We start from the raw sequence: 25,176 nt of genomic DNA, 5'->3' as shown, positions 1-25,176 counted from the left end.
TTTATGGCGTTTTCGTTTTTAATTTGCACTACACCGGTGCAGTGCTACACTGAGGCATGAATAAACGAACAAAAATGACGAAAACATAAACAGTAACCATTGACTACAATACACGATTCCATTGCACAGAGCTACACCAAACTTTTGATGAGTGCTACACCAGTGGTATCGGTGCAGAAAAAGTGTAGCACTGGTGTAGTGCAATTGGTAAAAACGAACGGTTTCAGTGCAGCTTTCGCTACACCAGTGTAGTGCAATTTAAAAACGAAAACGACATTAGATACAGATGTTTCGATAAGCCGTGTATGAGCTTTGAGCCGAAGAAGAAATTACTGAGTAGTCATGTGTCACAATAAAGTTTCCCTATGAAGCGGTTTCAAAATTGATCAATCTAGAATTTTCAAGAGCTTCAAATCGTTCAAGAATACTTATGAGGCCTGTAAAATGTTTTATTACCCAACTTTAAACAATTGAGGTGCTCAAAGTCCTCTTAGTCCTTGCTCAGACCTTGAACACTGAGTACTGGAATAAAGCTCCTTTTTTTATTTTCTGGTTTATGATCTTTCTCACCGTTTATGCTAGGTTACAACGTGATGTGTAATCAATTGTTTAGCACTAATTGCGCCGTGCCTGGCGTTTTTCTTTTCCGTTTGAAAGCCCCACAAAACCTACAAATGCCCTAAAACTTGCTAGAAGAGAAAGATCGCCGAGAAACTTGACTCAATACCAAATTTGTATTAAACCCATCTCAATGAAAATTCCTACAGTGGGATTTTCGTCTGATCGTCTGTTAAAAACTACTTTTCTGAGCACAGCACATCAAACGACGATCGTTTATGCTCGTTACAATATCACTTGTTCTCCCGCATCGACACGTCTCATGTTATGTTTAGCCCATAAAAAAAAGATCCAAGTAGTGATCGACGTACGCAACTTCAGCTGCATCATGTCCCCGAGAGGTTGCTGTTGGTGCTGCTGTTGATATTCGTTCACTCGTTCGCTGATAGTTGATCGGTACGAAAAAAAACCGGATCCACAAGTTGCTTGGAATTCTTCTGATACTTTGCTTCGCTCGTATTCTTGGGAGATTTTTTTTTGCTTTCTTCACTTCTCCGTCGCTCAGTAAGCCATTAAAATATTTCTTTTCATCAGCACATTTGATTTTCTACCATTAATGGCTATTTTTAAACAAACAAAGATAATTTCTATCACTAAATCGATTCTTTACACTTCTCTCTTCGCACCACCCACAACAAATTTACGCCTAACACTACCGTATTGTTTCTAAGAATCGCACAACGACGGGACGAATCAGGAGAGAAAAACAAAATCTACCGTAATCTAAGCCGGGAACATACGAAACAAGCGCCGAATACGTTAGCCAGCAAATCAATAGTAACGATAATTGATAATAATTTTTCAACACTCTGTTCAAACGAAACAAACACAACACTGCTAAACAAGAACTACTGGCTACTGAGGCACACACGAAACGGAACGACGCGCAATACGCCACTAGCGCATTCTCCAGCTCGACTAACACTGGACGAACGATCGAATGGAACGAACATTCTCCTCTCTCGTAGTTCACAGCGCAAGGCGAAAAACTTGTTTTCGGCGTGGAATGGTTTGTGTGCAAATGTGCAGCACGAGGGGAAGTCCGATAGTTTTTATTTTAGTGTAATATTCGGAAATTAATTCGGCAAACTTTCGACTGGATGCTATTTTAATGTAAATTTGTTTGTCGACTTTTCATTCAAAACTGTTTTGAACAAAAATTATTCGTTTTAATCCAGTATTGACAGAAAATCCATTTTGAAAATATAATTACCCGTATTGGTTTATTGATTATTGAAAATACGATTCTTCATTAACTAGTTGAAATGTAGACTAATGAGTAGGAGAATTTCGTTCAGTTTCCTATTTCATATAACGTATAATCCTTAGGATTAGGGGTTAGTCTAACTTTTTCTAGCACACATTACCGTTTTTAATATGTTCACTTAGCATTTCAACATAAACCGCTAAGACGACATAAAGTGGTATTTGCTTTATGCGAAACATGGCTTACTTCAAACATAGCTTTAAATTTTAATGATTTTAACATTATACGTCTCGATAGAGACTCTCCGTATGGTGGAGTGCTTTTGGGAATTAAGAAATGCTATTCCTTTTATAGATTAAACATCCCTTTAACTTCTAGTATAGAAGTTGTTGCTTGCCAAATAAACATTAAAGGCAAAGATATTTGCATAGCTTCAGTTTATATTCCTCCAAAAGCACAAGTTGGACAGCGACAGCTTAATGAAATGGTTGAAGCCCTTCCTGCTCCACGATTGATTCTGGGGGATTTAAATTCGCACGGATATCATATTTAATACAAAACATACGCAGATCATATTTAATACAAAACATTTGTGACAATTTAGCATGACGGTATTAAATATGGGTAACATGACACGGATCCCAAGACCTCCTGCACGCCCAAGTGCATTAGATCTATCTCTTTGCTCAACATCAATTCGACTAGATTGCACCTGGAACATATTGCCTGATTTACACGGTAGCGATCACTTACCAATCATCATCTCAATTAGCAGTAGCAATTGCATTGCTACTTCAGCTAGTATTCCATATGATTTGACAAAAAATATCGACTGGATTAAATACCAAAGTAGTATCTCTAGTATTTTGAATTCAATGGAAGAGCTCCCTCCTCTTGAAGAATATGACTTCCTCATTTGTTCGATTCTGGAGGCAGAAGAACAATCCCAAACTTAACGCTTTCCTGGGCCAACGACTAACAGAAGGCCTCCCAACCCCTGGTGGGACAAAGAGTGCTCAGAGGCTAAACTCGCAAAACAAAATGCTTGCAAGACGTTTCTAAAACGGGGAGGAGGAACTCCTCAGAATTTTGAAAAACTTATGGTGTTAGAAACCAAGTACAAGAGCATACTTCGAGCCAAAAAATGTAGCTATTGGAGACATTTTGTCGAAGGTTTGTCAAGAGAAACCTCAATGAGCACTCTTTGGAACACGGCCAAACGAATAAGGAATCGTAACGTGGGCGATGAGAGTGATGAATACTCAAACCGTTGGATATTTGACTTTGCTAGGAAAGTTTGCCCAGATTATGTTCCTACGCAGAGCATTATACGGGAATCTCCTCCAACTAATGGTTTTATTAATAACCCATTTTCAATGATGGAATTTTCTATAGCACTCTTGTCTTGTAACAATAACGCTCCTGGGTTGGACAGAATTAAATTCAACTTGGTAAAGAATCTGCCCGACCTCGCAAAAAGACGTTTGTTGGAATTGTTCAACAAGTTTCTTGAGCAAAATATTGTTCCACCTGACTGGAGACAAGTGAAAGTTACCGCCATTCAAAAGCCGGGTAAACCAGCTTCCAATCACAACTCATATAGACCCATTGCGATGTTGTCCTGCATCAGAAAATTGTTCGAAAAAATTATTCTGCGACGTCTCGACACTTGGGTCGAGACGAACGGTTTGTTGTCAGATACTCAGTTTGGCTTCCGTAGAAATAAAGGGACGAATGATTGCCTTGCATTACTTTCGTCTGACATCCAAATTGCCTTCGCTCAAAAGCAACAAATGGCATCTGTATTTTTAGACATTAAAGGAGCATTTGATTCAGTTTCCATTGATGTTCTTTCAGACAAGCTCCACCAACATGGACTCCCAGCGGTTATAAATAATTATTTACACAACCTTTTGTCAGAGAAACGCATGCATTTTTCACATGGCGATTTGGCAACACTCAGAATTAGTTACAAGGGTCTCCCGCAAGGCTCATGCCTCAGTCCGCTCCTTTGTAATTTCTACGTGAATGACATTGACAGCTGTCTAGTAACCCCATGTACACTAAGACGATTGGCAGATGATGGCGTGGTTTCAGTTACTGGACCCAAAGCTATTGATCTGCATAAACCATTGCAAGATACCTTAGATAACTTGTCCGTTTGGGCTGTTCATCTTGGTATCGAATTCTCTGCGGAGAAAACAGAGTTAGTCGTCTTTTCAAGAAAGCATGATCCCGCGCAGCTTCAGCTCCATATGATGGGAAGAACGATCCAACAGGTTTTAACTTTTAAATACCTCGGGGTGTGGTTCGATTCCAAATGCACGTGGGGAGGACACATTAGATATCTGATAACGAAATGTCAACAAAGAGTAAATTTTCTTCGAACAATAACAAGATCTTGGTGGGGTGCTCATCCGCAAGATCTAATAAAATTGTATCAAACAACGATACTTTCAGTGATGGAATATGGATGCGTTTGTTTTCGTTCCGCTGCAAACTTTCATATTATCAAACTTGAGCGAATTCAGTACTGTTGTTTGCGAATTGCCTTAGGCTGCATGCATTCGACACATACAATGAGTCTTGAAGTTCTGGCGGGAGTTCTTCCATTAAAAGATCGATTTTGGGAGCTTTCATCACGCCTGCTAATAAGATGTGAAGTGCTGAATCCCATGGTAATTAATAATTTCGAACGACTAGTCGAGCTTTGATCTCAAACAAAATTCATGACAGTATATTTTAATCACATGTCACAGGATATCAACCCATCAAGATATATTCCTATCCGTGTCAGCATCTTAAGTGCCCCTGACTCAACTTTATTTTTCGATACATCCATGCAGCGCGAAGTGCGTAAAATCTCGGATCATCTACGCTCGGCGGAAATCCCAAAAATATTTTCAAGTAAGTTCAGGCATATTGACTCTGAGAAAATATTTTACACGGACGGATCGCGAATTGAAGAAGCGACAGGGTTTGGTATGTTCAACAATAATGTTTCGGCCTCATTTAGGCTTCAAGAACCTGCATCTGTTTATATAGCAGAGCTAGCAGCAGTTCATTATAGTTTGAGTGTAATCGTCACATTATCTCCAAACCATTATTTCCTCTTCACAGATAGTCTGAGTGCAATTGAAGCCATTCGCTCAAACATGACTGGCAAGATTGAACCGTTTTTCCTGGGCAAAATAAAACAGTGCCTGAACGACATATTGAACAATAATTATCTAATCACTATAGTCTGGGTCCCGGCTCATTGCTCCATTCCTGGCAATGAAAGTGCCGATATTTTAGCCAAACGTGGTGCTATTGAGGGTGAAATTTATGAGAGACCGATTGCTTTTAACGAATTCTATAGCTCGTCTCGCCAAAGAACACATGCCAGCTGGCAAGCTTCTTGGGATAAAGATGATCTGGATTGGTGGATGCACTCAATTATTCCGAAAATATCGACAAAGGCATGGTTCAGAGGACTGGATGTGAGTAGGGATTTCATTCGTGTGATGTCCAGACTCATGTCCAATCACTACACGTTAGATGCACATCTTCTTCGAATTGGGCTCTCCGAGACTAATCATTGTGCTTGCGGAGAAGGTTATCGGGATATTGATCATGTCGTTTGGACATGCGTGGAGTATCGTGATGTCAGATCTCAACTAATAAATTCTTTGCGTACCCAAGGTAGACTATCCTATGTCCCAGTTCGAGACATTCTTGCTTGTCGTGATCTTTCATACATGAAACTTATTTATCATTTCATAAAGAAAATTGGAGTTTCAATTTAATAAAGGCCCCTTTTAAGACTTAGTTCTGATTCCAGCTGCGTCCATGAGTTCAACCAATAGCTAAATTAGAATAAAAACTATGTAATGATACAAACAAACTCGAAACAGTTTATGAAATTATCAATAAAATGTCTGAAAATAACAGCTTATTTTATAATTTATAGAAGTTAATCGTTTGGTTCAAATAATATTTCCGAGTAGATTTCATAATTAATGACGAGTTACCTAAGATGATGTTTAAGTAATAAGAGGAATATGTTTTAATAAATTCAAATCGTTGTGACTATGTTAGAATTAAATTAGGATAAGAATTTTATGTAAAAGTGATGCTACGGCGAAGAAAAACTTATGTAAACTGCCTTAAGAAATAAACGTATTTATGAAAAAAAGACGACATAAAGTTGCTGCCATATGTAGAACACTGTTTTGTTTTGCACCGAAGTGCAATGTCTATACTGACGGACAATGTCTATACTGACGATGCAGGTTTGGTCATTCTGGAGTTAGCCTAATTTTGTGCTAGAGCACATTACCGTTTTCAATATGTTAACGTTTCCTCTTTGACATTTCAACAACTTGCAGTTTTTCGTAGTTATTGTTATTTTACTGAAGTGAAACTTCCAAATACTAGCGAAACATATCTTTAGACGGTGCAAAGTGAAGCGATACAAACTTCAAAATGATTAAAATGTGATTGATCTTATTTCCTGGTGTATATATAATATTCATATATGCACTGCATATTCGTCTTCATTGTAAAAATAATAATTAAAACTTCAGTTCGTATCTGCTATACATAATTAATGTACTTGTACTTGATCTGTTGTTTTACCCGCATCCGTCCCTCTAAAATTCTAACACAAAGGATTTAATGTATCAATTTGATACATGCCATCGGAACGTACTGAATTCACACCAAAAACAACATGATAACAATTTTTTCAAACTGTTACAATATTTGTTTTTCGTTTCTACTTATATAGGATTGAATACAGGAGGATAAAATCTATTTGATTCTGTAATACACTGATGGCAGTAAATTTATCAAATGCATTGAATACAGAAACGTGTAACATATTTTCAAATATAGCAACTCGCCACAGATTTCCTTTGCGAGAACACCGATAATTGCGCACTAGAGCGTTTAAAACCTCGACATCAATTTTTTGCCTTTCTCTATAGAAAGGTATTAGAATTGCTGGAAAAACCGACTTTCGAACGGAGCCTCGGAGACCCATAGTGTTATATACCATTCGACTCAGTTCGACGAGATCGGAAAATGTCTGTGTGTGTATGTATGTAGGTATGTGTGTGCACTTTTCGAAGATATTTGAACACGCTCAGTTTTTCAGAGATGGCTGAACCGATTTTAAAAAACTTGGGCTCGTTTGAAAGCTACTGTCGGGCCATTGATCAAGTTCAAAGATCAAATGGCTGTGACTTTTGGTTCCGGAGATATGATTGTATAAGTGACGTGACCGTACAAAAAGCATTGTATTTTAACGCGTTCAATTTTCTCAGTGATGGCTGAACCGATTTTAACAGACTTATGCTCGTTTAAAAGCTACTGTTGGGACATTGATCAAGTTCAAAGATCAAATGCCTGTGATTTTTGGTTCCGGAGATATGATTGTATAAGTGACGTAACCGACAAAACACAAAGGAGTTACAAATTGGTCGTTACAAAAACAAACTTTATCCACTTTCCTTGAACCTCCTCTGAGAAGAGAGTATTATTTGCACTGGCCAAGAAGTTTCAATTCTCGTAAAATTGAATCAGTTTCACTAGGGCCGCTTTTTCATAGGGGAAGCGGGGGCATGTGCCCCTCGGTCCACGGCTTTAGTGGGCCCTTGGAGGGACCAACCGAGCAAAAACAAAAAGTTTTTTCATTTCGTTAGGGACACACAAATATGTATTAACTCCGGGTACATTGATATGTACAAGTGGTGCTGAGTTTTGCCTAGAATCCTCCTGCTAAGGACACTTGTAACAACTTTCATTCACATGAAAATACTCATGATTTTCCAAGTGCAATAAGTAACTGTACCAAGTTGGTTTGAAATCTGTTAGATTGATCCGGACATTTTTTGTAGCGGCTTCCGGTGACGTCACCGAATTCTGTACAAAAGTTTTGTTTCTTTTATTTTGTAAAAATAGAGCATAAGACAAAAACGCTAGTCGAAACATTTATTACTATTTTTTTTAATATTATTTCGAAATTGAGATTTGTATTAATTTGATTCAAAGAACCGATTCGGGTTGATTTAAGCTTTTTTCATTTTTTACAAATCAAGAGATGAGGACGTACTCAACCATGCTTACGGCCTTATTGTTTACGTTAAGGCGAAAGCCTGTTTGATTTTTAAAATACTATACTGTTTAGTTTCAGTCATTGTTATTGGTCTCTAGTATTTCATAATCGTCTTCCTAGTATAAAAAGTACCGAGTGAACCAAGACTTTCATTCAATTTTCCTAAAATGAAATGTACAACAACTTAGGTCGCTGTTGTTGTTGCACATTCGAATGACGGTTCCTCAGCTCCAATTTAATAATCGCAGTGAAATTTAAAATTGCCAGTATGCTCAATATATAATATGAAGTAACTCGAAATGAGAACCTATTTAATAACATTTGCAAATCCAGTTCATATATATAACCTCTAGTTGCGAATTTGTAATTTAATTTACCGCTGTTAAACCCTTTCGTTTCGTATATTTTGTTGTTTGTGACGAATCATTTTACATCCAAGAACGTTTTACTATTTGAGTACACTTCGATCGGACCTTTACGTGCGTTTGACTGTCGAAACAAATTTCATCAAATTGTGGCATTGTTCAACTTGTTTACCATCCGTGATTGTTTGCTCGCTGCTGTGCGTTTTCAATAGTGAAATATAACAAAATAAAGATGGAAAAAAAAGTCTGCGGGGAATGCCAATTGGCGATTAATGATTTAGAACCAGTGCGATGTGGCTTTTGCGATACATTCTTTCACATTAGTCAGCAATGTTGTGGTTTTAATAACCGTTCTAATAGAGATCTCTTCACGCAAGGAAAAGCAATGTATGTTTGCTCCAAGTGTAAAGCGGAATTGAACGGCCGCAGTGTGTTTGCCTACATCAAAGATGTACTTGGCTCAGAGCAGTCTAATCCATCAAATTTGGCCGGTATTTCCACCCAGGTGCGCCAACTTTTCGATTTGATCGAATCACTTAGTAAACAAGTTGATTATTTAGCATCTGAGCGGTCCTCTAGTATATCTACGAATGCTAGTGGCTGGCCCAAATTAGGTGTGAAACGGCGCCGTGGAAACAATGGTCAGCCAGTGCAAGCTGCTGTTGAACATGGAACAAAGTCCATTGACCTTAGTGATTTGTCTGTTCCGTTTATCGTTACTCCTCCTGCAACCAAAAAGTTTTGGCTGTACTTATCTGGGTTCCAGCCTTTAGTGACCGCCGAAGATGTGCAGAAAATTGTCTCTCGCTGTCTAGATGCAGCCGTTTCTGCCGATATCGTGCGGCTTGTTCCGAAGGATGCAGATGTAACGAAACTATCATTTATCTCGTACAAAATCGGACTTGACCCTGCGTTCAAAGAGCAATCGCTTGACGCTTCAACCTGGCCCAGTGGACTTCTATTTCGTGAATTCGTCGACCAACCTAAAACACGTAGTGTTGCAAGGGGAGCACCGACTATCCCTTTAGACAACGCTGCAGAGTAGAACTAAACTCGACTTCAGTTGCTGACCCGGGACACCCCGCATCATGCATTAAGGAAGTCTCCCTACCACTCGACCCAGTCGCGCTCCCCGCTGACATCCGCCATCGTCATCGTCCCGGTCCTGTGGTTGGTGATGGTAGTGGAGGCTTCCGATATGCTACTCCAGGCGAGTATTTTATCCATTCAGAGCATTCGGTACCTGATATTCAATCACTTTTTAGTAATCACTCCCACCTGAATTCAACTTTAGTGGATCCGGGGCACCCTACATCAAGCATTATGGAAGTCCCTGATCCCCCCGACTCAGTCGTGCTCGCTGCTGACATCCGCCATCGTCATCGTCCCGGTCCTGCGGTCGGTGGTGGTAGCAGGGGCTTCCAGTTTACTATCTCAGGCGAGTACAATAGTTTTTGTGAGCCTGCTGTTCCTGAAAATTCTTCACATTGCAGTGCTACTTTTTTCAACAACCTTACCATTTACTACCAAAATGTGCGTGGTTTACGGACCAAAGTAGAGACATTTTTCTTGTCTGTATCGGAGGCAGAATACGATATCATCGTTTTAACGGAAACCTGGTTGAACGAGCAAATTTACTCTGCTCAACTTTTTGGACATCACTACGCTGTGTTTCGAACCGATCGGTCACCGTTAAACAGCCGTAAATCACGAGGTGGAGGAGTTTTAATCGCTGTTTCCAAAAATCTCAATTGCTACATTGAACCTACATCGATCTCCGACACCCTAGAACAGCTTTGGGTTGTCGTTAAGTTTGCTGAGATAAATGTTAGTATAGGTGTTATTTATCTACCACCCGATCGAAAAAATGATTATACGAGTATTAGTGATCACGTGAACTCGCTGGGATCGGTTGCCTCCCAATTGAGCCCTCATACACCCTCGCTTCTTTTCGGCGACTATAATCAATCTGGTCTTCGGTGGCTTTTTCCCGAGAGAGGCGCTCCGCGCATTGATCCGTTGCATTCACACATGTCTGCTGCATGCAGCACTCTTTTTGATGGTTTGCATTTTCACGGTTTTAGTCAGATTAACAATGTACTCAACAGAAATGACCGCTTACTGGATCTCGTTTTTGCAAACGAATCTGCCACACCGTTATCTACTATCTCCTTGCCAATTGAACCTCTAACGAATCTCGATGCTGACCACCCAGCAATCAAAGTCATATTCAGATTGCCAATTCCAGTGGTTTATGAAGAGCCCACCATTTCACATGATCCCGATTTTCGTCGAGCTGATTACAATGCACTGAACGAGCTACTTTCTTGGACTAACTGGAATGCTATCGATTCCTCTACCAACGTTAATGAAGCTGTTGAATATTTCTGTACAGTAATAGATCACGCTGTTTCCCGTACTGTTCCTGCCAGACGACCTCCGCAAAAACCTCCCTGGTCAAATCTTCGTTTACGAGCATTAAAACGTGCTCGTTCTGCTGCTCTCCGGAAATACTGCAATTGTCGGTCTCCGTATTTCAAACACCAGTTCAACATTAGAAGCAATAGATATCGTCACTACAATCTATTCCTTTATTCTCAGTACGTTAAACGGATTGAGCAAAGCCTTCGTCGTAAACCCAAACTGTTTTGGTCGTTTGTAAATTCCAAAAGAAAAGAAACTGGTCTTCCTCGTTCAATGTTCTTGGAAAATGAGACAGCCAACAATGAAATCGAAAAGTGCTATCTGTTTGCTCACCATTTCAAGCATGCATTCCATGAACGATGCGCCACAACGATGCAGATTGATGAAGCAACAGCTGGATTACCGCGAGACGTACTTAGTTTCGAGTTGCCATACATAACGCAGGATATGGTTATTGCAGCCTTGAACAAACTAAAGCTATCATTTGCTGCTGGTCCCGATGGAATTCCTTCGTCTGTGCTTAAGCGCTGTTCATTCGTCTTGAGTTACCCGTTAGCAATGCTATTCAATCTTTCGGTTCAACAAAGTGAGTTTCCCACGTGTTGGAAGTCGTCCTTTATGTTTCCGGTTCACAAAAAAGGCGACAAGTGCAATGTTGCTAATTACCGAGGAATTACCTGCTTGTGCGCATGTTCAAAACTGTTTGAGATCATTGTCAACGACATCTTGTTCGTCTGCTGCAGAAATTACATTGACACCCAGCAGCACGGATTTTTCCCTAATCGTTCCGTGTCGACGAATCTCTTACAGTTCACTTCGAACTGTATACGGAACATGGACCGTGGCCTGCAGACTGATGCGGTTTATATTGACCTTAAAGCGGCATTTGACCGGGTTGATCACGGAATTCTTCTAAAAAAATTAGAGGTACTTGGAATCTCTACACGAGGAGTTGCATGGTTTAAGTCTTACTTGACGAATCGCTTTGTTCGGATTAAAATTGGATCTTCGACTTCGGAGACCTTCACGAATCTTTCGGGAGTGCCTCAAGGTAGTATCCTTGGTCCGTTACTGTTCTCTATCTTCATTAATGATGTATCAACGCTGTTACCGCCGGAATGCCGTTTGTTCTATGCTGACGACACGAAACTTTTCAAAATTATTGAAAGTCTGTTAAATTGCCTGGAGTTGCAAAAAATGCTTGATACATTTCAAATATGGTGTACCAAGAATTTTTTGAAATTGAGTATCGAAAAATGCAGTGTTATATCTTTTCATCGAAAAAGTGCATCAATAGTATTCGATTACAAAATCGCTGGACACACGCTAACGCGAACAGAACATGTGAAAGATCTCGGTGTGATTCTTGATCGCGAAATAACCTTCAAACTTCACTATGAAAATATTATTTGCAAAGCAAATCGGCAATTGGGATTCATATTCAAAATTTCCTCCGAGTTTCGCGATCCTTTGTGCATACGATCATTATACTGCTCGCTGGTACGGTCAGTGCTTGAGTCGAACGCGATTGTCTGGTGTCCATATCATTCAAATTGGATATTGAGGATTGAAGCAGTGCAACGCAAATTTGTGAGATACGCATTGAGACTTTTACCCTGGAACGACCCCATACAGCTACCGTCATATGTGGATCGTTGCCGTCTCTTAAGCATTGAACCCCTGGAATTAAGAAGGACATATGCTCAAGCTACATTCGCAGCGAAATTGCTTCTTGGTGCTGTTGATTGTCCCGCATTACTCGAACGTCTGAATATGTATGCTCCAGAAAGATCTCTTCGACAGCGTAATTTCTTGCTCCTTGAAACACAGTATACTGTATACGGACAGCATGAGCCATTTAGATCCATATGTCGACAATTCAACGAGTTCGCTGAGTTTTTTGATTTTAATTTGTCGTCCAATTTGTTTTATCGTAAGCTACTTGACCTTTTTCGTGTTGTGTTTCATGATAATTTAGCCTAAGTTGAATGATTTTTAGTTTAGTTTACTTTATTCATTAAGACACCTATTGTCAGATGGATTATATAGCAACAAATAAACAAATAAACAAATATTGGATATTCTGCAGGATTCAAAAGTCATGAGTTAAAATTACTTTCGCTTATCGAAAACGACCAAACCAATTTGCATCAATTTATTTATTTTATAAGATTTCATGATTCAGCATATTTCTTCAATTTTCTGGATCTTGAAAACATAAAACATCTATCGAAAATTCATATCAATGAATTGGTATTAAAATTAAACAATGTCAACCAAATTAATTAATGGCTGACAGAACTCTAAAAAATGTTAAATGAACCATTAAAACATCAGTTAAGTTTAAACAGTTATGATATTTCGAACCTGGGAGATTCCCTTTGTAACTCCTATTCAGTGAAGCGGCATTAGTTTCGGAAGTTCCGCGGGCGCTGCTTAAAGTAGCATTAGAGTCCCATAATTTTCTTCATGATGGAATGAATTTATAGTCGAGACAATTCGTCTTCGACTGCTATTAAACATGATTAATACAACAAGCAACTTTAGCATTACTGATTGAGCAGGGTGGCAATCATTTATAATAGTCTCATCAATTCATGGAGTTAGCTTCCTGGCATTATTACATCACTAGGTGGATTAAAAAAGGTTGTTAAATAAAAGTCAACTGCATTTTCAAATATTTTAATTTTCAACGGATTACTAAAGAACTAGACAGAAAAATACGACTACTGAACAGCAATTATTTTAAGCGCCTATTTCCACCTATTTCAATACATTGTAACATACGCCTATTCGATCGCCCCCCGAAATATGCTCGAGCTTCAAACTATGCAAGGACGGCACGGAACCAAGTAAAGCAACGCATTCTCTCGGTTTCCTATCCAGTCACTAGAGCCATGACAACACATGCCCAAAACAGAGCAATCAAAACGAACGCCTCTAATCTAAGCATGCTGGCATACGAACACAACATCAAGCACATACAGGGCTGATGTTCGCAGTCTGTAGCATGAAACGACAGGAAAAGCAACAGCTGTATCGCAAGCGATCAACATGTTTCTTGGTTTTCTCTCTTTCTCTCGTTGTAGACAACAACACACTCACACGCGCGTGTGGTTGAACATTAATAACAGTGAGGCCCCCCGCCTTCCACGTTTGATATTCAAGATCGCTAGTCGATCGTTTTCGTTGTGCAGTTTTCTTTTTCCGCCTTGTTTATCTTCCACTCATGTCGTCGCGGAATGACACGGGCCCGGTACGACGAAGGTGAATGTAGTGAAAAACATGCATATATTAACGAATCACACACCTTTTATGAAATATGCTAAGCAGCTTGCCGTGGTCGTTCTTACCGCGGACATTGAGCGTGATCACTGCTGGGACAAAGTTATGTTGTTAGAAACCGGGAAGAAATAGAGAAAATGAAAATCGTAAATGGTCGTGTTGGTGCCACACTGCAACAAACGGTGGAAGCTTGCCAAACCGTTGTCGTTTATATATTGATTGAGAAAGTATTCAGAAAATTTGGTCGAAATATTTTGAGAAACCGTTTGAAACCGCCAGTTTGAACATTGTTCTAAAAGCATGTTGTTGTTCTAAAATCAGGTTTTTGGGGAATCCGAGCCAGTTGTATTCATCCCAACTATGTGAAGTACTAGTTAGAGTGTGATCTGCAATCTTTTTTATTGCAATGACTAAAAGGATAGAATAAATATCAGTACTGCAATGTTTGGATTGCTATAACATAATATTAATATTAACACATATAAATTTTAAACACGCTTCAACCTGTTGTTACGGAATCGGAAGTCGCATTCAAACAAAAGTCAATGACTGTCTATGAAAGCATAAAACATTATATTTGAGTCCAAATTTGTGAAAATCTTCTCAGCCGCCTCTGAGAAAATGAACAAAGCCTTGGTCTTGAGTTTTTTATCACTATTTCCGGGGCTTCTGGTACCTTGAACTGGAAACTGACATAACTGAAATCGGTTCATTTGACCAACCAACACAACCTGTTAATTGAAACAATTTTTTGAATTATCGCTCTAAATAATGGGTTGCAATTCTATACACACTTAACCCTGTATTTTCGGAATCGAAAGTCTAATCCCGGCAAAATTCAACATTTACTTTTGAGAACATAATATCTTTCATTTGAATCTAAGTTTTCGAAAATCAATCCAGCTGTTTCTGAAAAATTGGAGCGATTTCCGGTTTAAGGAAAAGGATAGAATTAAGTACATGCTTGCTAATTTCGTTACTTCCGGGGGTAAAATTCAATAGCAAGCTATGGTACCAAGAGACCTTTCGTTTGAATCTAATACCGTTTTCGTTTATTGATCAGAGCAGCCCGAAAGCTGACCCAGAGTCGCCCAAACAACGTTTGATATGTTTGTTTTAGCAACCTGAGGTCGCTCTAGATTGGACTCCAATCGCGTAGTTTCGCTCTGAAAATTTTCTGGGGTCGCACCACGCATCCAGCCAAGTTTGTTTATTTTATCTTTTTTTCATGAGTTGTTGTTTAGGGCGCGTACCACGTGTTCGTTTTACTCGGAGTCAGAGTAGCCCGCGTCTAGGTTCAAAAACGAAAACGGTATAAGTTTGTAAAAATCAGTCCAGTCATCCCCAAGAAAATCGAGTGCCCATTTTTGTTACATACAGACAGACATTTTACGTACTCGACGAACTGAGTCGAATGGTATATGACACAAGGCCCTCCGGGCCGCAGTTAAAAAGTCGGGTTTTACAGTGATTTCTATGCCTTTTTTTTTTTCTTTGCTCTGTCATTAGATGACTGGCTAAGGCCACAATGGGCCCATCTCGCAAGCCTTTCTATATGAGAAAGACAATAATGATGCAATTTATTAAAATTGTTTGTTTTATTTATTTACGAATTCTGATAAATCATTAAACGTTTCTTTCAACGTATATTTTGTACAGGGTTCCAAACGAGGGGCTAAAAGTGCAAAAATCGAACAAGGGCGACTTAGTTAAAAAAATCCTTTTACGTATTATTGAATTCAAAATCCGAGTATTAAAACCAGGTCCTTTGCAATGCAAAAATCGTTTAGAAAGATCTTTTTTGCTAGAGCCGGACCAAAAATCTTTAAATCCCTCGTCTCTTCACCATCTAGTTGTCAACTAACTAGATCTTTTGTCGTTCTTAGTGATTTCGTTCCCATACCCCCTTTTGCACTCCGTTTTCCACAAAATTTACTTCTTTAAGTTCATTTCATTCTCTTGCATTCGGCAATATCACCATCATCGCCCACGAAAAGCCGCCTCAGCCGCATGTTGGTGGGCCACCGGCTGGGTCTTCGTAGCCTGGCGGTGTTTATCGCGGACCCATAGATACGTATCAACGTTGCCTGGAGGACTCTCGTGTTATATCCTATCCATCGGCCACTGCCGATCGCCAGCTGCTAACTGAATCTGACAGAATCGACCATTGCGACCGGAATACGACATTAAAGTTTTATATGAACAAAACAGCTTGCTAGTCCACATAGTGGTATGATAATGCCTTTCTCTTGCCATCCAAATAATCTCGTCACAACATTTCACGAGCAAATTTTTAACATAATGTTAAGCAGATTGGAACAATTTTCAGATTGGTTTGGGGTAATCACAAAAGTAGGTATTACGCTTTTTTGGTAACATATTTCAAGAGGTATCGGCCATAACATACTTGAACTTGTTCTTCGATTTTTGCACAAGTTTGTCGAAATCGGTTGAGTTTTCTCCAAGAAAATAGTATGGTTTATAGGTTAGGTCATTTATACGATGTCCAAAACCAAAAGAGTACTGCATAATTCATTTAAACTTCACTATTACTAACGTTTCGTCTTCGACTCGACAAAGTAGAGCAGTTCAGGTTGAATTGCTTAGTGCAAACTTGAATTGTTCAATTTGAACCGCTAAGTAGACATAATATTAACGTAAAATTTAAATAGTAAACAATAGTGAAAACGGTTATGTGCCCTTTGCACAAAAAATCAGCTTTCAACCGAACCTCTAAATAACATTTAAATTTAGTATATGACTCCACTGTAGCTTTAGAATGAGCCCGAGTTTGTTACGCCATTTGTAAGATTATAACACCAGTACTGGCAGTCTCTGCCGATTAATCAAAATTGATCAATGAATCAATAATAGATTTTGAACGAGCCTAAGATTGTTGGAATTGGCTCAGCCATCTCTGAGAAAGAGTTTTATGAAAACCTTTCAGTTACGTTACTTATTCAATTATATTTCCAGAACTACAAGTGTGAGATCAATGATTTAATAGCATCTTTCAAACGAGCCTAAGAATGCTGTAATCAGTTGAGTCGTCTCCGAGCTAATCTAGCGGATAAAAAGTCTTTGAAATATGGTATATAACATTGTAGGGTAGTCGAATGGTATATAATCCTATAGGGAAAGGCTAATCAGTAATATTCCGCACATCCACAAATTCATTAGACACTCCAAATTACCCAAATTTCTAATAAAATAAGGGCACAGTAAAATTAAGCCATGGTTTATTAACCACATCTTTTCATTTGTCAATGTTAAGATGTATTCAACTATGCTAACTCAAATTCATTGTATGGTACCGTAAAATGTGTCTAATAAGAGCAACACGTCGTATTCCTTCGATCAAAATGTGTGAATAAAGTGACAGGATGTAATAATCACAAATGTCCAAGTAAACTTCATGTAGCTTCCTGGGCTTGAGTTTTATACCGTATGACTACCTGGTAAGGTCAACGATCATTTTATGATCAAAAATTTGTCGAGATTCTTTGGCAGGCTATTTGTAGTTGTGGTTAGAATAGCATATCAACGGACACAATAAACCAGTAAGTTTACTTCCAACGAGTGTGCGCAAAATTGCCACTATCATTCATCCAAAAGCACAGGAACTCTTCATACTGAACTTGATAGGTGGAACGTAAACTTAGAGCATAAGTAAAGTTAGAGACTGAATAATAACACTTTGATGTGAATGAGTAGTTATTTAACCCTTTGTTTCCATGATTTCTTTCGGATCTAGAAATAAATAGAAGCAATGTTATACTGCGAGTTTCTGGTTGGTTAGATTTTACTGTGCGCATATGAATTAATTCAATTAGTTCTAATAATAAAGAATAAAGATCTTATACCCAAGGAAGCATTCCGCTCAGTTCATTATATAAAGCTTGTTCGAATTGAAAGTTTGAAACTAAGATTTGAATCAGTCATACTTCGCTAAAATATAATAAGTGTAAGAGGAGCTATGCGTAAGGAAAATAATTTACACTCCGTAACGCTATCGTTACTTGTTTAGAGTGAGAAGCACAAAAACATAAGAATAAACTTGTTTATAGAAACGCTAAGTGAACAACCAATAGTGGTCTTTTTAATTTCAGCTGCCTCTTTAACTAATGATACTATATTAGAATACATCCGTAGCTGCGACGACAATCCTATCCTTTCAAAAATATCAAGGCTGCCAAAATCCGCCACTCGTACAGTTTTTTCAACTACATATGTCAGTCCAGACAAGCTCGTTTTTTTAGGTGTTCGCCTGTCAGCCAATTGTTTTGCTTAATCCCAAATTATGACGGTTCACTTCCTTTTTCCAGGAATGTCAGAGAAGGGATATCGAATCGAATGATTACCATAAGAAACAATTTTGATATGGGCATTAGCACACTCATCATAAATATGCTAATTTAGGGTGCCAAAATCCGCTGTCGGCTTGCTTGCATTGATGACATGGGTAGAGTAGAGCAAAGAAAGATCCTTAACCCATAATTAAAGCAGCGATTGAATGTTTTTTTTTGCGGGACGCAAACAATGAATTGATTAAATAATTGATAATTCTTTTGGAACCGAACAGGAAATACTTTGATTCTTTTCAAATCAAATCTTCAAAACTGATCACCCTTTTTTACGTGTACGAACTTATTGAATTAGTTGTCACCGGAACTGATTGGCAAAGAAATGAAGAATGCCAATCTGATTTTTTTGCATTGACATAAACCAGCGATTCGAGTTTACCCTAATTTTGTCACGTTGTCATCGATATGTCGGGATTAGATTGATTTTGCTTGAATTGAATTGAAATTTTCATCTTTTTTATATTGAATTTTATAAAATATCAAATCATTAAATTTACGCAGCACCAAAAAGCAGCTGCTAATAAATTTAATAGCAGCATAAAATGAAACATGATTCAAAAACACTTCTTGAAACTGACTCCAAAAATCATATGATTCCGAATAGTAAGAGTAGTTAAAGTTTTTTATTTGATATTGAAAGGATAGACGTATGTTTTCTCTACTCGTTTCCGACTCGAGCCAAAGATGCTTATCGCATATGCCAGCCTTCCGAATGTGTCCGTGGTTATTAGCCAGTGAAAACGGTTGATACGGATCAGATGATTTATAATCCTTATAGGGGTGCTATTCACAGCCGCCTTCCCTTTCCCAGTTTAATTGTTTGTCGTTAACGGCGATGCGAAACAGCTCACTGGTGGTAGGAAGGTTAGGTAAATAAACACAATTTTTTCGCGTTGACCAAATAAAATAAACACAACCGTTTCAAACCAGGAAAACGAAAACGGTGCAGTTAGCGGTCCCGGATTATAATGATGCGAATTGACGACTCGCTAGGCACTAGGCTTCCGTTTTTTGCCATAAACCAAATTTACTTGGCGATCGAACTGGTTTAGATGTAGTTCACGATAAAAATAAGATTAATAGAATTGCACAACAGCGGGCACATTTTCCTAAACAAGTTCGGATTTGATTTAATCTGAAGTAATAACACTTTGTTTTATATCTATTATAGGAAAATGTTTTTTTAACAAAAGGTTTTTTTAGTTATGTGACATATCTAATTTTGAAGGTTGTAGTTTTTATAGAAGATCGATGGAGAAAACTTACATGCGTACACGAATTCAACGTTTTCGGTGTTTACTATTTTCTCGTGAACTGTGAAATAGCGAATGATGACGATGAAGAAGCGAGGGAAACTATCCAATGGACAAACACAAATGATGGATGGAATAAACATTGAAAAGTAAATACTAATAATAAGTGATGAATTTAAATGCGAATAATTACAAAAGGCTGTCTGCCTATCACGCAGAACATATGAAAGATTTTGCATGCACAACCAGTGTTGGTTTTTATTTGCTGTTTTTTCCGCACACATATCTATTGGCATGACATACTCTGCTGAACTATTTGAAATCGATGGTGCACCCGTCCTAGATGTCAAAGTTTTATAGCATTGACGGCACAAAACTGTGTTGGGTTCGCGCTTAGCAAGGGGGGTGTGAATCAGGAATCGAAACTGACTCGAATTGCAGTTCAATGACGTTCCTTACTGGTTTCACACAAACGGTTTTACAGCAGTTATGGTGGAAACTGAGTTTCATTTGCCATCAAATGCCATGATTTCGGGGCAAAATGATTTGAAAAATGCACCCCCCTGCTTTGGAAGCTGGTTCCTGAAACCGACGCATTTTGTTTTGGTGGCGTTGTTGTCAACAATATTTTAAGCTACTTTCATACCATACAATCAAACCACACTGGTGTCAAAAGTTAATTTCTTCAAACCCAATATAAATATAACTCTTGTCTAGTATTCTCTGCAAAACAAGTAATTTGACCTCTTTTTGAATAAGAAAAAAGTGGTTTGTTATAGTTTGATTATATTCCATCGAAATCATTTCCTTATGTTGGTGCAACCGAATGAAGAAAGATGTGAACACTGCTTAAACACAGCATTTGACAGCGAACTAGAACCAAAAATGTCGGCTTCAAGCCAATTGTATGCAGATGACAATCGCACCACCGGGGTGGAAAAATGCTGTTTGTTGTATTCAGTTAAATAAAATGCATATAACTTAGATGGCGAATGCTGAATCGCTAATTATACGTCCCTGTCTGATGTCTCCAAGAGTGTCTTTTAATGATCGGTTCTACCGCTTCTCGCGGTAATAGCTGAATGAGAGGGTGCGACTGAGCAATGGCGCGATAGGTTTACTGTAGGCAAAGCTTAATTTTCCGTCGTAGTTCAGTTGTATAGGCCAGCTGGTTAGGACCGGATCTAACGAATAACTCGCAAAACACCCGTTACGTACAATGTAGCATTAAACACAAATCGGAAAATGTTGAACGACCTAGGTCATGCATAAAGGACTACGATTGGTTCTCCGGGGTGCGATCGAATATTGCAGGAACTTTGTTGGACGGCGCAGAAAGTGTGGAAATGCGGTTACGTGTACCTAGAACTGTGAACCTGTAACGGACCTTCGATAATTGATCACAGCAAGATGTGAAACTCTGTATCGACGATATGAACGTTCAGTTATGCCGGGAGGCAATGTACTGACATGTGGTTGTATCGGGAAGTCTGTAGACGGCCTTTAAAGGCCAACGGTCAATGTTGCGTAAACTTGGGTGCGAACGACGAACTATTTAGAAAAAAGCAGAGTACACTAAAAGCTACGCGAACTTAATTTACGCGAATTTATTTTCGTGACTTTTTTACGCGTTTTATTTTCACAAAAGGGCATCCAAGAATCTTATCCGGAAAACAAATATTGTATATAATCGCTTTTATATGACTATTGAGTGTGGTATGTATATTCACAAAAAATTGACATACTGTAATAAGATCTGTAGAAGTACTTGCTCATCCAAAACCTCATCTACCAATGTAACAAAAAGCATTAACAAACTTATTGTTCTCAGTCCATATGCGTGATGCCACATGCGATCGATAGAACAATTGTGATTTCTCTAGGCCATACAGAAACTATCTGGAGTTCAGGCCTTAAGATCTACCAGTGTAACAAAGTGCATTACCAAACTTATCTTTCTCAGTCCATATGCGTGATGTCACATGCGATCAATAGGACAATCGTGATTGCTCTAGACCGTCCAAAAACTATCTGGAGTTCAGGCTTTAAGGTCTACCAATGTAACAAAAAGCATTAACAAACTTATCGTTCTCGGTCCACATGCGTGATACCACATGCGATCAACAGGACAATTGTGATTGCTCTAGACCATCCAAAAACTACCTGGAGTTCAGGCCTTAAGATCTACCAATGTAACAAAATGCATTAACGAACATATCATCCTCGGTCTACTGCATGCTCGTATAGATCTTAAAACCTGTTTTCACTGAAGTTCCTGTACGACTGGGAATGTTCCAAGAAAAGATCAAAATACACAAGTAAGCATTATGTAGCTCTACGACTATGAGCACAATTGAATAACTATATATAGACTACTGAATGCTCGTATAACTGAAGACCTGTTTTCACTGAAGTTCTTGGACGACTTAGAACCTACCTGGAATAGCTTTCAATAGGCAAGTAAGCAATCTGTAGCTCTAAAAGTATGGACCACAAACAAAAAATGGATTAGCGGTTGTAGTTCTTGCTGTGACACAGTGTAGTCCCTAAGGACAATACTCCAAGTAGTTCTTGGATTTTGGAACATCTCTTAAGCATTTTCATAGTCTCAGAACATACTAGAAAGGTTTTCTACGCTAAAAATTTGAAATAACGCTATGTTTTATTTGATTTACGCAAGATTTAATTTACGCATCCCTGGCTCTGCCCGTAAATTGAGGTTTCAGTGTATACAGAAGAAACACCTATAGCAGGGGAATTTGTCGGGTCATACAAGATGGAATAAACAGAAGCCCGTGCCATTATCAATCACATATTCGTGATTCGGAACGTAAGAAAACGACACGAACTTATTTATTTATTTATTGTAAAAATCAACAGTCACAATGTGGTTTTAATGATAATTTCTAATATTAAATAAAAAGTTGGTCCTTGTTTTATTATGTGAAAGATTGAAGTCGAACTCAGATGACACTCGATTGAACTAGCGTTGTAAGCTAATTACGGCACCTTTATTCCGTAGTTGGTGCGACGTAAAGGAAGTCGTAGAAAAGCGTTGATGAGGAGAGCTCGAGGACGAGCATTGATATTAACCGTACGGAGCAAAGTCAATCTTATCCTTCAGAACATCCGCTATCAACGAAGCACGCGACAACTCCCGTATTATTTATAGTGTGTCTAAACCAATTAGGAATCCGCGACATTCATAACTCGGTAGTTGATGAGGAGGGAAAGAACGAATCAATCTTGAATCGACTCATTTGTATGAACGACTTTAAGGTAGAGAAGGTTCCAAACAACTAAACAATATCCCAAAGTAGAGCAAACTGGTGAACTGTATGTATATTGATTTCAAGTATTATAGATCCGTAAAATGCTTGGCTATCCTCATCACGAATCCAAGGCAGTCAGAATTGTTTGTCAAGCAAAACGCCAAGATCTTTAATACACGTCGATCTAAAAGCAAAGCCTTGGTATTACATTCCTGTAGTGGAATTTGACCTTCTGTTTCAACAGACTTCGCAGCCGATTCAGAGTGTACAGAACCATTGTATGGCTGGTGCTACGATTCTACTGACACTACGAATCCTTCCAGGTCGGAGCTCGAACATACGACAACTGGTTTGTAAGACCAGCATCCTATGCATTGAACCGCCAACCCGGGACGTCGTCGATCTACCAACCATGAATCCCTCAATATAGTATTCAACATTTTTTTTCGTGAACGTAAAGATCGAGAATTTGGCTGGATTAACGGTCATTCATACTTCACCAATCCGCAAAGATTACCAATTGTCGCTGAAAGAACGTCGCATACTCTGAGCAGCAAATAACATAGTAGATCTTGAGGTCATCTGCAAAAAATGTCCGCTGTTCTTCCAGAAATAAATCGATTTTGATTGGATCTTTTCGGCAAGCATTAACTGAGAGAGGCGAAAGTTATGAAATGAAAAGACGGTATTTTAGATTGAATCAGTTATAAATTTAGAACTGAAAAGCTAGACTAGGCAGGCTCATATAAGCATGATCACAAGAAAGAACTGACACTGGTGTCAGTTTCATAGTGTGATGAAGAACTTCACCTGTTACACAACCATACTTGGGGACCCGTCCACCTTTCAAAGATTTTTGTACCACTCAATTCTCTCGGAGATGGCTGAACTGATTTCCACAAGCATAGCTACTGGCTGTCACTTCTTGTTCGAGAGATAAAACGCTATAAGCAATGTTGGAAAAATCATGATCAGAAAATTTTCATTTCACTATCACTCAGGAAAAAATCAGTTCAAGCAATTCTCTTAAAAAAACTCAGTAATTGAAAAAAACACTTCCCATATTTTCATTCATGAAACAAGCATCCACAAAACTCCGAACCTCAAAGTTCACAAGTGATTTTTTGTGTCGGTGAAGCTTGATGACGAGTTTTCACCCAAAGAAATATCGCTAAAGAGATAATCGAAAGGAAGAAGAGTTTCCGATGATACTTCGATGCTAAATTTCCACTACGTCTGAAACGTAACCGAAATGATTCGTGCAAGATTTAATTATTATATTTTCATCAATAAAAAAATCTCTACCGAACAAATTCGCAGCTGAGAAATAATGACTGCGATATATTTGCAAAACACATGGGGTGGTCAATATGAACAACGATATATTTTTCCACATTAAAAACAGTGAATGTAGCGATGGAAGGCTGCTTGAATTTCAGCTGACTGATTACACTGCACTATTTAGATTAAACCCTATAAAACGCTATTTAGTATGAATTTGATTCATGAAAGTAACAGGAGCACAGCATCGTTGGCAAGTCTCGAACACACAGTAGGTGCTGTGTTTGAATGGCGCGTTTGAATTGGCATAGCAGTAGTCTGCGCTCCTGTTACTTCTGCGTACGTTGTTCAAGCTAAATGGCATGACATGGCTAATAGCTGCATAACATGCTTTGCACACTGAATACTTTCAGAAAGGTTCAGTTTTTGTTCATCAGCGAATTTATTCATCATGTATTCTGCAAAGGGTTGAGATACACCGGCTATGAAAATTCATTTCCCAAATATCTTCTGTTCGAGAATCATATCAGATATATTCAATGTGCAAACTCTTTTTTAAATACCCTCGAGCAAAATTTTCACAACTGAGTTGAGTACAATGTTATGTTTACTGTTTACTCGATGAACCAATCAATCACGAAATTTCAACTGTTTCGACTAAACAGCGTTGATTAAATTAACATTTAACTGTTGATAGTTTATTCATGTATCATTTGTATGTAAAATATCTATGGGTACAAAAGACGAGGCGGTTTTAGACGAGTGAGGCAGAGATTTTGAAATTTTAAAATGAAATAAATTAAAATTAAATAAAAATTAATTGGCGTCGGCAATTTGGAAAATTTATGCAATCAGTTTTTCTTGCTACCTTACGTTTTTTTAAAGCAGCTCAAAAAAGAGCCGTTTAAAATCACGAAACTACTAATTAACGTTTAGAATAAATATCAATAAATTTATTATTTTAAATTTTAACATATAAAATTAAGAAAATAAACATCGATCACAAA

General features: G+C 38.4%; 1 protein-coding gene across 11 annotated transcripts in view; it reads right to left on the bottom strand.

Moving 5' to 3' along the window:
* The window catches only part of LOC131436857 (ras GTPase-activating protein raskol), a 352,339-nt gene that overhangs the window by 51,196 nt on the left and 275,967 nt on the right, over positions 1-25,176 (bottom strand). Inside the window, exon 1 of one of the 11 annotated variants that reach the window (XM_058605800.1) lies at positions 1,229-1,555. The exons of 8 other annotated variants lie outside the window; for them this stretch is intronic. The gene's annotated coding sequence lies outside the window, so the exon portion shown is untranslated. Of the gene's footprint in view, positions 1-1,228; positions 1,556-25,176 lie in introns of those variants that run through there. 2 more of the 11 variants (XM_058605801.1, XM_058605802.1) reach the window with 2 other exon arrangements.

The sequence above is a fragment of the Malaya genurostris genome, chromosome 3, assembly GCF_030247185.1.
Source record: "Malaya genurostris strain Urasoe2022 chromosome 3, Malgen_1.1, whole genome shotgun sequence".
NCBI lineage: Eukaryota > Metazoa > Arthropoda > Insecta > Diptera > Culicidae > Malaya > Malaya genurostris.
The sequence above is the reverse complement of the archived record's forward strand: the minus strand, read 5'-3'. Positions and strand labels throughout refer to the sequence as shown.